Source organism: Mandrillus leucophaeus, unplaced genomic scaffold (assembly GCF_000951045.1).
Source record: "Mandrillus leucophaeus isolate KB7577 unplaced genomic scaffold, Mleu.le_1.0 Scaffold133, whole genome shotgun sequence".
Lineage (NCBI taxonomy): Eukaryota > Metazoa > Chordata > Mammalia > Primates > Cercopithecidae > Mandrillus > Mandrillus leucophaeus.
The window spans coordinates 2,232,125-2,243,805 of record NW_012101288.1 but is presented as its reverse complement, the minus strand read 5'-3'; the positions used below and the strand labels follow the sequence as shown (position 1 = coordinate 2,243,805).

The 11,681-nt window shown below is 44.1% G+C and overlaps 1 protein-coding gene across 1 annotated transcript in view; it reads right to left on the bottom strand.

Moving 5' to 3' along the window:
• COL14A1 (collagen, type XIV, alpha 1) overlaps positions 1-8,804 on the bottom strand; it is a 263,059-nt gene extending 254,255 nt beyond the window's left edge. The window contains exon 1 of the mRNA XM_011973001.1: positions 8,562-8,804. The gene's annotated coding sequence lies outside the window, so the exon portion shown is untranslated. The remainder of the gene's footprint in view (positions 1-8,561) is intronic.
• Between the last annotated feature and the right edge of the window lie 2,877 nt (positions 8,805-11,681).

The following is an 11,681-nucleotide window of genomic DNA, read 5'->3' as shown; positions in this document are numbered from 1 at the left end:
CTCAGCTCACTGCAAGCTCTGCCTCCCGGGTTCACGCCATTCTCCTGCCTCAGCCTCCCGAGTAGCTGGGACTACAGGCACCCGCCACCTCGCCCGGCTAGTTTTTGTATTTTTTAGTAGAGATGGGGTTTCACCGTGTTAGCCAGGATGGTCTCAATCGCCTGACCTCATGATCCACCCGTCTCGGCCTCCCAAAGTGCTGGGATTACAGGTTTGAGTCACCGTGCCCGGCCCAAGTTGTTTCTTAATTATAGTAACGCAATTTTATTTTTATATTAATTTTGTAACCTACCTTGAATAGTTTAACATTTTTTCAGACTCTTAAAGTTTGTAATAATTGATTTCCTTAATTTTTTCTGTAGATGATACATTTCTTCTTACCTTCCAAATTTTATGTTTTTCATTTCTTTCCCTTTTCTTACTGCTTTGGTTACTATCTCCAGAATATTTATCCTGGAAATTTTGTCTTGTTCTTATTTTTAACAGGAATGCTTCTTTGGCATGACTTTGGTTTTAAAGACACATGGCTAGACAGACTGTTAGAGAAGACAAACACATATATACTGACATAAATGTATCGTGTTTAGTAAATTTCCATCTGTGTAAACTTTACTGAGCTATTAATCTGAAATAAAATGTTAAGTTATTGTGGTAGCTATGAAGGAGATCACCTAACTTTTTTTCTTTTAACTTTTTAATATGACAATTATATTAATCTATTTTCTAATGCTAAACTTACCTGTAAAATTTGAGCCAAACTTGATCATTGTGAATTATTGTTTTGGGTTCTATTTACCAATATGCTATTCATATCAATAAGTACATCAATATTAGTGAAATTAGTCTGTAGCTTTTCTTTTTTATTATGCTGTGTCAAGGTTTGATATCAGTATTATTTTTTTCTGGTTTTATAAAAAATAACTTTGAATTTTTTCTTCTTTCTCTATACTGTGCTTTGAAACAGTTATAATAGCACAGTGTTCTTGATTTTTTACATTTTCATTAGCATTCAATTGCAAAACCATGGGGAGAGTTCGGTACTCTTGGAGAGGTTACTTTTTAACAACTTTTTCAACATGTTTGTGCCTAACCTTTATTCATAATTCCTGTATAATAAAAAATCAGTTTCAGTAATCTGTACTTTGTTTAGAAATAATTAATTACAGATCATTAAAATAAGAATACTGCCCAAAACACAGCCTGTGCGACAGAACAAGACTCTGTTTCAAAGAGAAAAAAAGAATACTACCTAAAACAATATCCAGGTTCAATGTTATTCCTATCAAACTACCAATATCATTTTTCATAGAAATAGAAAAAAAAATTCTAAACAAAACCAAAAAAGAGACTCAATCGCCAAAGCAATTCTAAGCAAAAAGAACAAAACTGGAGGCATCAAATTATCCAACTTCAAACTATACTACAAGGCTACAGTAACCAAAAAAGCATGGTACTGGTACAAAAACAAACACACAGACAACTGAACAGGTTAGAAAACACAGAAATAAAGTCATACACCTACAACTAACTACCTGATCTTCAACAATGTCAACAAAAGCAAGCAATGGGGAAAGGACTCCCTTTTCAATAAATGGTGTTGGAATAGTTGGCTAGCGGTATGCAGAAGAATGAAATGGGACCCCTACCTTTCACCATATATGAAAATTAACTCAAGACAGGTTAAAGACTTAAATGTAAGACCTAACATTATAAAAAATCCTAGAAGAAAACCTAGCAAATACCCGCCGGGCACGGTGGCTCACGCCTGTAATCTCAGTACTTTGGGAGGCGGAGGCAGGTGGATCATGAGGTCAGGAGTTTGAGACCATCCTGGCTAACACAGTGAAACCATGTCTCTACTAAAAATACAAAAAACTAGCCGGGCTTGGTGGTATGTGCCTGTAATCCTAGCTACTAGGGAGGCTGGGGCAGGAGAATCGCCTGAACCCAGGAGGTAGAGCTTAGTGAGCTGAGATTGTGCCACTGCACTCCAGCCTGGGCGACAGAGCGAGACTCCATCTCAAAAAAAAAACAGAAAAAGAAAAAGAAAAAAAAGGAAGAAAACCTAGCAAATACCATTCCAGACATGCGCTTTGGCAGTGAACTTATGACTAAGTCCTCAAAAGCAACTGCAACAGAAACAAAAACTGACAAGTGGAATCTAATTAAACTAAAGAGCTTCTGCACAGCAAAAGAAACTATCAAGAGAGTAAACAGACAATCTACAGAATGGGAGAAAGTGTTTGCAAAGTATGGATCCAACAACGGTCTAATATCCAGAATCTATAATGAACTTAAATTATTCAACAAGCAAAAAACAAATAACCCCATTAAAAAAATAGGCAAAGGGCATGAGCAGATATTTCTCAAAAGAAGATACACAAGCAGCCAACAAACATGAAAAAATGCTCCACATTGCTAATCATCAGAAAGATGCAAATCAAAACCACAATGAGATACTATCTCACACCAATCAGAATGGCTATCATTAAAAAGACAAAAAAAAAAACAAAACAGATTTGCAGAGAAAAGGGAATGCTTATACACTGTTGGTAGGAATGTAAATTAGTTCAGCCACTGTAGAAAGTAGTTTGGAGATTTCACAAAGAACTTAAAAAACTACCGTTCAACTCAGTAATTCCACTAATGGATATATACTCAAGGGAATATAAATAATTCTACCAAAAAGACACATGCACTCGTATGTTCATCACAGCACTATACACAATAACAAAGACTTGAAATCAGCCTAGGTGCCCATCAACGGTGGATTGGATAAAGAAAATGTGGTACATATACACCATGGAATACTACACAGCGATAACAAAGAACAAAATCATGTGCTTTGCAGCAACATAGATGCAGCTGGAGGCCATTATCCTAAATGAATTAACAGAGGAACAGAAAACGAAGTACCACATATTCTCACTTATAAGTAGGAGCTAAACAGTACACATGGACATAAAGATGAGAAAACAGATAGTAGGGACTAATTGTGAGGGAAAGAAAAAAAGGGGGTGAGGGCTGAAGAACTACCTTTTGGGTACTATGCTCACTACCTGGGTGATGGGATCATTCATACCCTAAACTTCAGCATTACACATATACCTGTGTCACAAACCTGTTCTTGTATTCCCAAACTAAAATAAAAGTTGAAAAAAAATAATAATCCATTTCATCCAGGCTTTCTAATTTATTGGCATATATTTATTTTAATTACCATTCAATTCTTTTAATTTTATCCAAGTTAGTGATTGTTTCCATTTTTATTTCTTACCCTGTACACTTTAGGCTTTTTTAAATTTTGCTTTTTAAAAGACAAAAAGCTGAATAAAATTCACAGTGATTTTTGTTTAAGAGAGAAATAACAAATGGAAGGGGAAAGCAACAGTAAAGTAGGAATAAGGGAAGGAAGAAGAAAAGGGAAAATGGTGAAGAGGAAGAAGATGAGGAGGCAGAGGAAAAAAAGAAAAACTAAGGCGAAAAGAGAGAAAAGAAAATAGTATAAAGGCAGAAAGGATCCAAGATGACCTCTCTGGCCAAATGTGGGTCAATGTTGCCTAGACTGGTGCTACTCAAAGTAGCTCGTCTATGAACTGTTACTGGTCCTCAATGAGATAAGGAGCTTATGCCAATATGCAAGTCTATGTATTGTTTTGCTTCCTTCAACAGAAAAGCCTTGCTATGAAAAAATAATAATAATCTCAGTTGAACTAACAGTGTGCTTAGTGAACAGTGTGCTTATTGACATATTTGATTTACATCATCGTGTAGTTTTTGTCTTATCAGAGGCAGGTAACAGTTTGTGGATGAGCACCAGCCAGCAGTAGCACCAAACTTGATCCTTCACCAACCAGGCCTCCAATGAACTGCATCTGTCCCTCATCTTACTGAGATTCTCCAGCTAGTTTCGTGGCCTCACTCACTGTTTTAACCTTCTAGATCTTCGGTACTACCAGACATCTAGATGGGTAGTTTAAACCATATTCAAAAAAGTTCAACACATACAGGCAATCAGTAAATATTGATTGACTTAATAGTTGATGACTGAATGATCAAGGCTGATGTGTGTACAGCTTGCAGTTAATGAACTAAACAATTTACACTTGGCATAGGGTCAATGACACTTGAAATTGGCAGACACTCTGCTTCCAAGTTATGTGCCCCAGTGCAAAGCTGTGTTATCCAAAGAAAACAGAACTGTTTTCTTCTCCCAATGGCATAGGTTTGCAGAGAGGGGCTACCTTTTTCTAATTTACAGAAAAATTCTATTAGGTTAGCAGCACCCCTGTGAATCACTCAAATGCAAGGAATTTGACTGAAAATTAGCCTCAGTTATACAGCTGCTCAAACAATATTAAACTGATGCTGTATGTTCTAAATGATAGAAGGTAGAGCCATTCCAAAAATATGGCAAATTGGAAAGACAGCTCCTTGACACAGGAATGTTCTTCACCTGGCTTTTTTTCTCTCTTCATTTTTTTCAAACACTGACATAGTTCATCTGTCAAAGAAATGGGAGATTGTTTTTAACTACAATGTACATCTGTAATCAGTATAAAGGGTAGCTTTACATCTCCATTTAGACATCCTTTCCTTCAGGAAGTTTTCCTTGATCTTCCAAGTCTGGAGTCAGATGCTCTTCCTGTTTCCTGTGGTAGTAATCTCTATTTTCCACTCTGTAGCATTGAACACGACCCTGTAGTTAGCTACTGGCATTTCCATTTGCCAAAGCATATTACTCCCTATTGTATTTTGAATGCTTAGCACAGTGCCAGCACAAGGCAGGAGGCAGGGCCGGGAAATGAAGGAAGAACAGAAGCGAACAACCCACAGCAAAGTATCACTTTTAGACATCAATTAAATGTGCTCCTCTTTGCAAAAGTCAGAGACAAAAGACCACCCAGGAATAGATCTTTATCCAATAAAGGGCCTTCTGACTGCTCCTAGATAAAGACACACCCTAAGACATTGCAATGGACTTAGCAAAGTGCAACCTACCTCTGGACCAATTTTTGTAAGCAACTCAGATAATTTCTAGGAGAAATGAGGGAAAACATTGCTCCCTAAAATTCACAGGGACACCTTTCAGGGTAGCTCCGACAAAAGTCCATAGAGAGAAAAGTGCAACAAGACCACTAACAAAAAAATTACCTGGAGGAAATGGGGAGTCTAGGCTCTAAACTTTGACTTAAAGAATGCTCAGAACTTCCCATAGACGCTCTTTTATTTCTCAATGCCCGCCTCAGCCTGCCAAGTAGCTGGGATTACAGGTGCCCACGACCACGCCCAGCTAATCTTTATATTTTTAGTAGAGATGGGGTTTCGCCATGTTGGCCACGCTGGTCTTGAACTCCTGACCTCAGGTGATGCACCCACCTTGGTCTCCCAAAATGCTGGGATTACAGGCATGAGCCACACTGCACCTGGCCCCATATAAACTTTTCTTAATCATATTTCTGTCACTTGCTGGCTTTGTGATCCCATACAAGGTACTTCTTATCCTTGAAGCTCAATGATCACTAAAGGAGGAATATTATTTGCTTCCCCAAGTAATTGGGAGACTTAAGTGTGTTTCTAAAAGAGAAAAAGGCAGATACCCAGTACGTACTTTAAAAATATGCCAACATTTCCAACACACACACACACACACACACACACACACACACACATATCACATCACAGGAACAGGATGCAGTTTGGTCTACAACAAAAGTTTGCTGTATACAGAAAAGTAACTGGATCCCCGCCATTTTTTATTTACTCACAGAAGAAGTCAAGAAGAATGAGTATTTTCCTAACAGCCAGCACTATCTAGGGGCAAATCTGCCAAGAAGAAAGTTTATTTTTATCACTTTCCTTTAAACTTTCTCCCTCCACTCCACTGTCAGTTCCCTGGGGGAATCAACTAGTGCCTCGTTTACCAACAACTTTGTTCTCAATGGACTATCATAATCCCAGATAATTTGTTAGCTCAGTGGTGCTCAAACAGCACCACTCCATCATGCAGCAATTCAGGAAGGCTCTTGTCCTTTAAAGGGATCTTAGGTTACACTAGACAGGCCAGGAAAACAACAGTCATTTGGCTGGGTTTAGATAAAAGTGACTGCAAATGTGGCTTTACAGTCGTATCACTGCAAAGGCTGTCAATTGAAAACGGGCAAAAGACATTTGTGTTTTACTGTATGACACTAGGAAATATTTAAGATTGAAAGGACGACTCCCCAAGAGGTCTTCTTAATGAGCTAGGGGCTTTCCCTAGAGCCCCTCAAATCGGATCGATTTGTTCGGCCCATTTTTAAGACCAGCCCTGGCTGATTCTGAAAAATCAAGACATGCGTGGAGGGCCCCAAGAGTTCTCTGAAATCCTCAGCTGGACGGTTCACAGCAGGATAAGTGCCAAGAGGCTCCTCCCATCAATCTTGAAGGCTGGGATCCATCCAAAACTGCTCCAGGAATCCTGATAGGTTCCAAGGAATACTTCCCAGGGAATTACTAAGAGGCCTTACCAGTGGGGCGCCTGTCCTTTCAAAGGGACCCACAGGAGGTCAGGGCTGCAGTGGAGGTTCAGGTCTATCCTGGCTCAGGGTTCCCCAGGGAGAAGGAGAGGATGGATACCCAGTATTTACTGAGAGAGTAAGAAAGATAGCCTGTACATCATGGATGAACCTTGAAAATATTTTGCTAGGTAAAAGAAGCAGCCACAAAGGACCACATATTGTATACTTCCATTTATAGGAAATGTCCAAAATAGGCAAATCCATACAGACAGGGCAGCAGGTTAGAGAGAAATGGGGAGTTACTGCTAATAGGTACAGGATTTCTTTTGGGGGTGCTAAAATATTCTAAAATTCTGGATTTACTCTACTCTGTGAAAACACTAAAAATCGTTGAACTGTACACTTTAAATGGGTTGAGAGGTATATGAATTATATCTCAATAAAGCTGTTTAAAAAACAAGTAAACAAAACCATCCTGAAGTTTACCTTATAATAGTGAAGCACTTGAGTTCAGAGGAATCCAAGTTACTCTTCTGAAAAACCAAATATCCACAAGCTGCTCATTCATTCATTTATTCCTTTACTCATTCTAAATTTACCAGTGAGTTCTCTACGTGCAGACTGGACCACGCTGTCAGAAACAGAACACCAGGTCCTTCATTGCATCCAGCTTAAAGTCTGTTTGCTGGATTTCAATAGAGCCCATCACGTACTGCAAGTATTATAAAAAGTACCCTCCCCGTCCCTCGATAGAGAAAGGGCCCCAAGGCCTTTAACAGGGGAGTTTCAGGAAAATCCATTTTCATTTCTGCTCTCCTCTCCACAGCCACCAAAGACTTACTCCCATCTTTCTCTTTTGTTCCTGCCTGCCCCCACTCCCACCCCCTTCAGAGGCTGTCAGCAGAGGACTCTCCAGAACTTGCAGAAGTAACGCGGCTCTCAGCAGCAGCTCCAGAAGCAATGCTTGGGGGGAAATCCTGGCCCGTGTCAGGGCTGCACACAAGCTTCATTTGGACACTTTCCTTAAGGGCAGGTCCAAAACTCTCCTGGTCCTTAGCAGACCAACCCTGAGCCACAGAGGACACAGGAATCCAGCACCAAGATCTGAGCGCCTGTGGTCCTGGACCGGCCGGCGGCCTCCAGGCTCTGCCCTGGGACTGAGGCCACTGTAAAGGCTTCGTGCGCCAAAGCCCAGCTGCCCCGGATGCCTATCCGCCCAGACGCTATGTAAAAGGCGGCTTGAGCGGACGCGGGGTGCGGGGGGATGTCAGAGAGATAAAAGGGGGCAAGTGAGAGGTCGGCAAGCTAAATCGGAGAGGATTCTCCAACATTACAACCTGTCGGTGCCTCTCTCAAAACTGCAACCTCCTGGCTTCTGGCACCGAAGCAAAACGCACGAAGCATCCCAGCTTCCCGGCGCAGAGAGGTGGAGGAGCGCCTACTGTCGCCATCCTCCATCCTCGCGCTCTGCCTAGCTGTTTCCCTTTGCGTCCAGCGCCTGGTCCTCAGCTACCCAAATCTGTAGAAGTGCCAACAGGTGACTGGGTGAGTTTCGTCCCCTGTGATCTCCGTCAGCAGCTCTTCCAAGTTATCACAAACACAAGCTAAATAAAAACTGTGTGTTCTTTATGGACACACAGCCCTTCAAGACGGATCCCACTCAAATTACCGCCTTTGTTAAGCCCCTTCTTATATGGAAATGCTGGAGCCGCCACTGTCCCGCAGCCAAACGCAGCTTCTTCCCGCCACATGCTCACGTCACCCAAACACTGGGAAAAGCTTCCCGGAGCAGCACATGGTATTTCCAATATCTCTGCGCTCTCATCACCCAATGCCTCTAATCTCCCTGCACCGTGAGCCTCACGAAAAGGCATCCAGGTGCACCCGTCCCATCCCATCCCATCCCATCCCAAAGGTCCCCAGGCCATACTGGGCGCGCGCGTGAAAAGAAAGTCCATGGAACTGCATTGCATCTGCAGGTGGCTCGCTGTCTCCCCTTTTCCTTGTTCATGCATGGACTTCGAAGCCGAGCCGAAGAAGAGCAGAGAAAGACGAACTGACCTGTGCTGGGCAAGGTTCCAGCCCAGGTTGGGAGTTCTCCGCGCCTACGGAAAATCGAAGCTCCGCCGCGAGTTGGTCCTTGGCGGCGCACCGCCCTTGCTCTCTTCCCTCGGAGTACCCTTTTTTAATTAGCCTTTCTCTCTCTCTCTCTCCCTCTCCCTCCCACTCCTGCTCCCGCTGAGCTTCCACTCCCAGCCTCCTGGAGCTGCCTCCGCCTCTCCAGCTGGGCGCCCAGGATCAGATAAGAAGAAAGGAAGGCCCGCCGGCAGCCAATTATAGAGCGGAGGGTGGCCGCGGGGGCGGGAGGTGGGGAGGTGGGAGGCAGGCCTAAACCCATAACGCCCCCCACGTTCTCTCCTCCTCCTCTCCCCCATCCCCGCCCTACCAGAGATGTGGAGAAGCCAGCCCGTGCCGCCCGCGCGCTCGCCTACCCCGAACCTGGCGGTACCCCCAGGTGCGCGCGGCAGCCGGCTGTGGCGCGCCGAGAGCAAACCGGGCTTTTTCCCTTCCACTGGGGCAGAAGCTAGTGCAAGCTCCCAAACCAGGCCCCTTGCTCGCTTTGGGAGGTCTCGAGTCCCCCTATTTTCAGGTGCTGTGTGCCCACTTCCCCATTCCCAAAAGACAGACCTTGCCTTCCCGCGTCAAAGACCCTGCGCTCCGAGGGAAAGAGGTATCCACTATGAAAGCCCCCTTCGAGCTGCTTCTTCTCCCTCTTCCTCTTGTGAACAAGTCCAAGGGCTCTAAAACGCCAAAGCAGCGATGCTCAGACTTTAAGGTGCAGGGGAACCAGCTGGAGGTATCAAAACGGACATTTTTGTAGGTTACAAAAGGGCGAATGTAGGCAATTTCGTGTGGTTGTACCTCATAACTTGCCGTTTCCCCACCCACAGAGATTCTGGTTCAAGGAGCCTGAGGTAAGACCAGGGACTCTGCAATTTTCACACCCGCTGGTGGTTCAGATCTTTGCAGGCCACTCTTTGAGAGGCTCTACCCTGAGATGTGAAGAACAGAAGGCCACCAGGGCCCTGCGCTGGCTCTCCGGAGACTCGGTCCCGCGAGCTCACCTGCTGGGTGGAGCCTCTAGAAAAGTCAACACCTTTACTTATTTTTGACCCATAGTCCCCCACCGTCCATGCCCGATTCTTCACAGATATTAGTGGGAAGGTGGGTGGAAACTGAAAATTCTGCAGAACCCCATTTTGTGAGAAAATATTTTCTTGCCTTGGAAAACTGAAAAGAATATTTCACCACCACCAAAGGCTGGTGATGGAGCAAAGAGAGAGGAAAGCAAGTGGTACTCTTAGGTTTCCAAATTTGCCTCCATCATGCCCAGGTGAGAATCCCTATAGAAGGACTGTGATTTGCAAGGTGGTCCCTGCGACATTCCAACTGTCCAAGCTGCGGCTAGCCACCTCCTCTGCTCTCCCCGAATGTGTTATTTGCGTCGCCGCGCGTGCTCCGAGCTGCAGCAGGGGTCCTGCGGCTGGAGTGAGTGGAAGGCCCCTTCCAGCCCCCACCGCCGCCCCGCGTCCTTCGGTGTCGCTAGGAATTGGCCTCAGTTCAGCCACAGGGTGCGGCCCGAGCAAGGCGCCATTCGGCTTCCGCGCTTCACTGAATGCAATTCTCTCGGGCCAGGAAGCCGGCGCAGCTTTTTAGGAGACCCGCTCCGACTCCAAGGACTGCAAAGGGAGAGCGCCACCTCGTGTCTGTGCGGGGCTTGGGAGAGGCGGGATCTGGAAAGGCACCCATTCAGCCTAGATCAACACGTAGGGACTAGAATTCCTGAAATGCACTATTTATTCCTGAAGACAACCACCACTTTAGTTAGGTCTCTTTCCCTCTGCCCCCATCCAAGTGTCTACCGTCCTCATTCTGATTCCCCTTCTCACTAATAAAAATTTACTCTCGTGTTCATTTTTACCAACATGAAGATGACTAGCGTAAGTTTTTCTTACAATTCCCTTTGGGGAGGTAGTTGCAATGTTAGCACAAAGTTTAGGTATAAGATAGTGGGTAGTTCCAATCATTTAATTACAGAAAATTGGCCGGGCGCCGTGGCTTACGCCTGTAATCCCAACATTTTGAGAGGCTGAGGCGGGTGGATCACCTGAGGTCAGGAGTTCAAGACCAGCCTGGCCAACATGGTGAAACCCCATCTCTACTAAAAATATAAAAACTAGCCAGGCGTGGTGGCAGGCGCCTGTAATCCCCTCGGGGGGCTGAGGCAGGAGAATCTCTTGAACCTGGGAGGCGAAGGTTGCAGTGAGCTGAGATCACACAATCGCACTCCAGCCTGGGGGACAAGAGCGAGACTTCATCTCAAAAAAAAAAAACCCAGAAAATTGGGAATGGGAGGTTGCCTGATGATTTTAAAATGTGAAATATGTGTGCAAAACCCCACAGATAAGCATAATATTTGCTTGATAAAAATCTTATGTGATGATTTGTATTGATTTAGTAATCATATAAAATGGGTTCCTTTTCAAGAATTCTAACTCATCCTTCCTTCCTCTCCTTAACTTTTGACTTCTTGCATTTCACTTGAAATGTAGAGAAGCCTCAGTTAATGTTGAATCAGAATGGCTAGTTTCAATCAGTTTTCCATTTAGTTGCAGTTGTGTGTGAAGTGTCAGCTTCCAGAGAGGTTATTCAACGCTGATCTTAAGGGCAGTCCTCAGAGTCTGGTGGAGTACTGAGAACTGAATCACAGAAACAAGACCAGAAAACCCCACTGAAGTTTCCCTCCTTCGATCTAGAAAAAAAACAAAAACAAAAACCTGCATATGAATATCTCGGGTCTTTTCAAAGATAACCAAAAATTCCAGCTTCTAACAGTAATTTATTTCAGGACACAACAACTCTTCCCCAGAGTCTCATTCCAAGTCTGTGACCTGACTGTGATCCTTTTTCTCTCTAAGGACTGCACGCACACCTCTGCCCCTTTCTTGTCTCACATTGGTAAGGTTATTTTGCCTCCCTGAGCCTAACTCCTCATGTGTAAAAAGAGGGGATGGCACCCCGTCTCTACTAAAAAAAAATACAAAAAACTAGCCGGGCGAGGTGGCGGGCGCCTGTAGTCCCAGCTACTTGGGAGGCTGAGGCAGGAGAATGGCATGAACC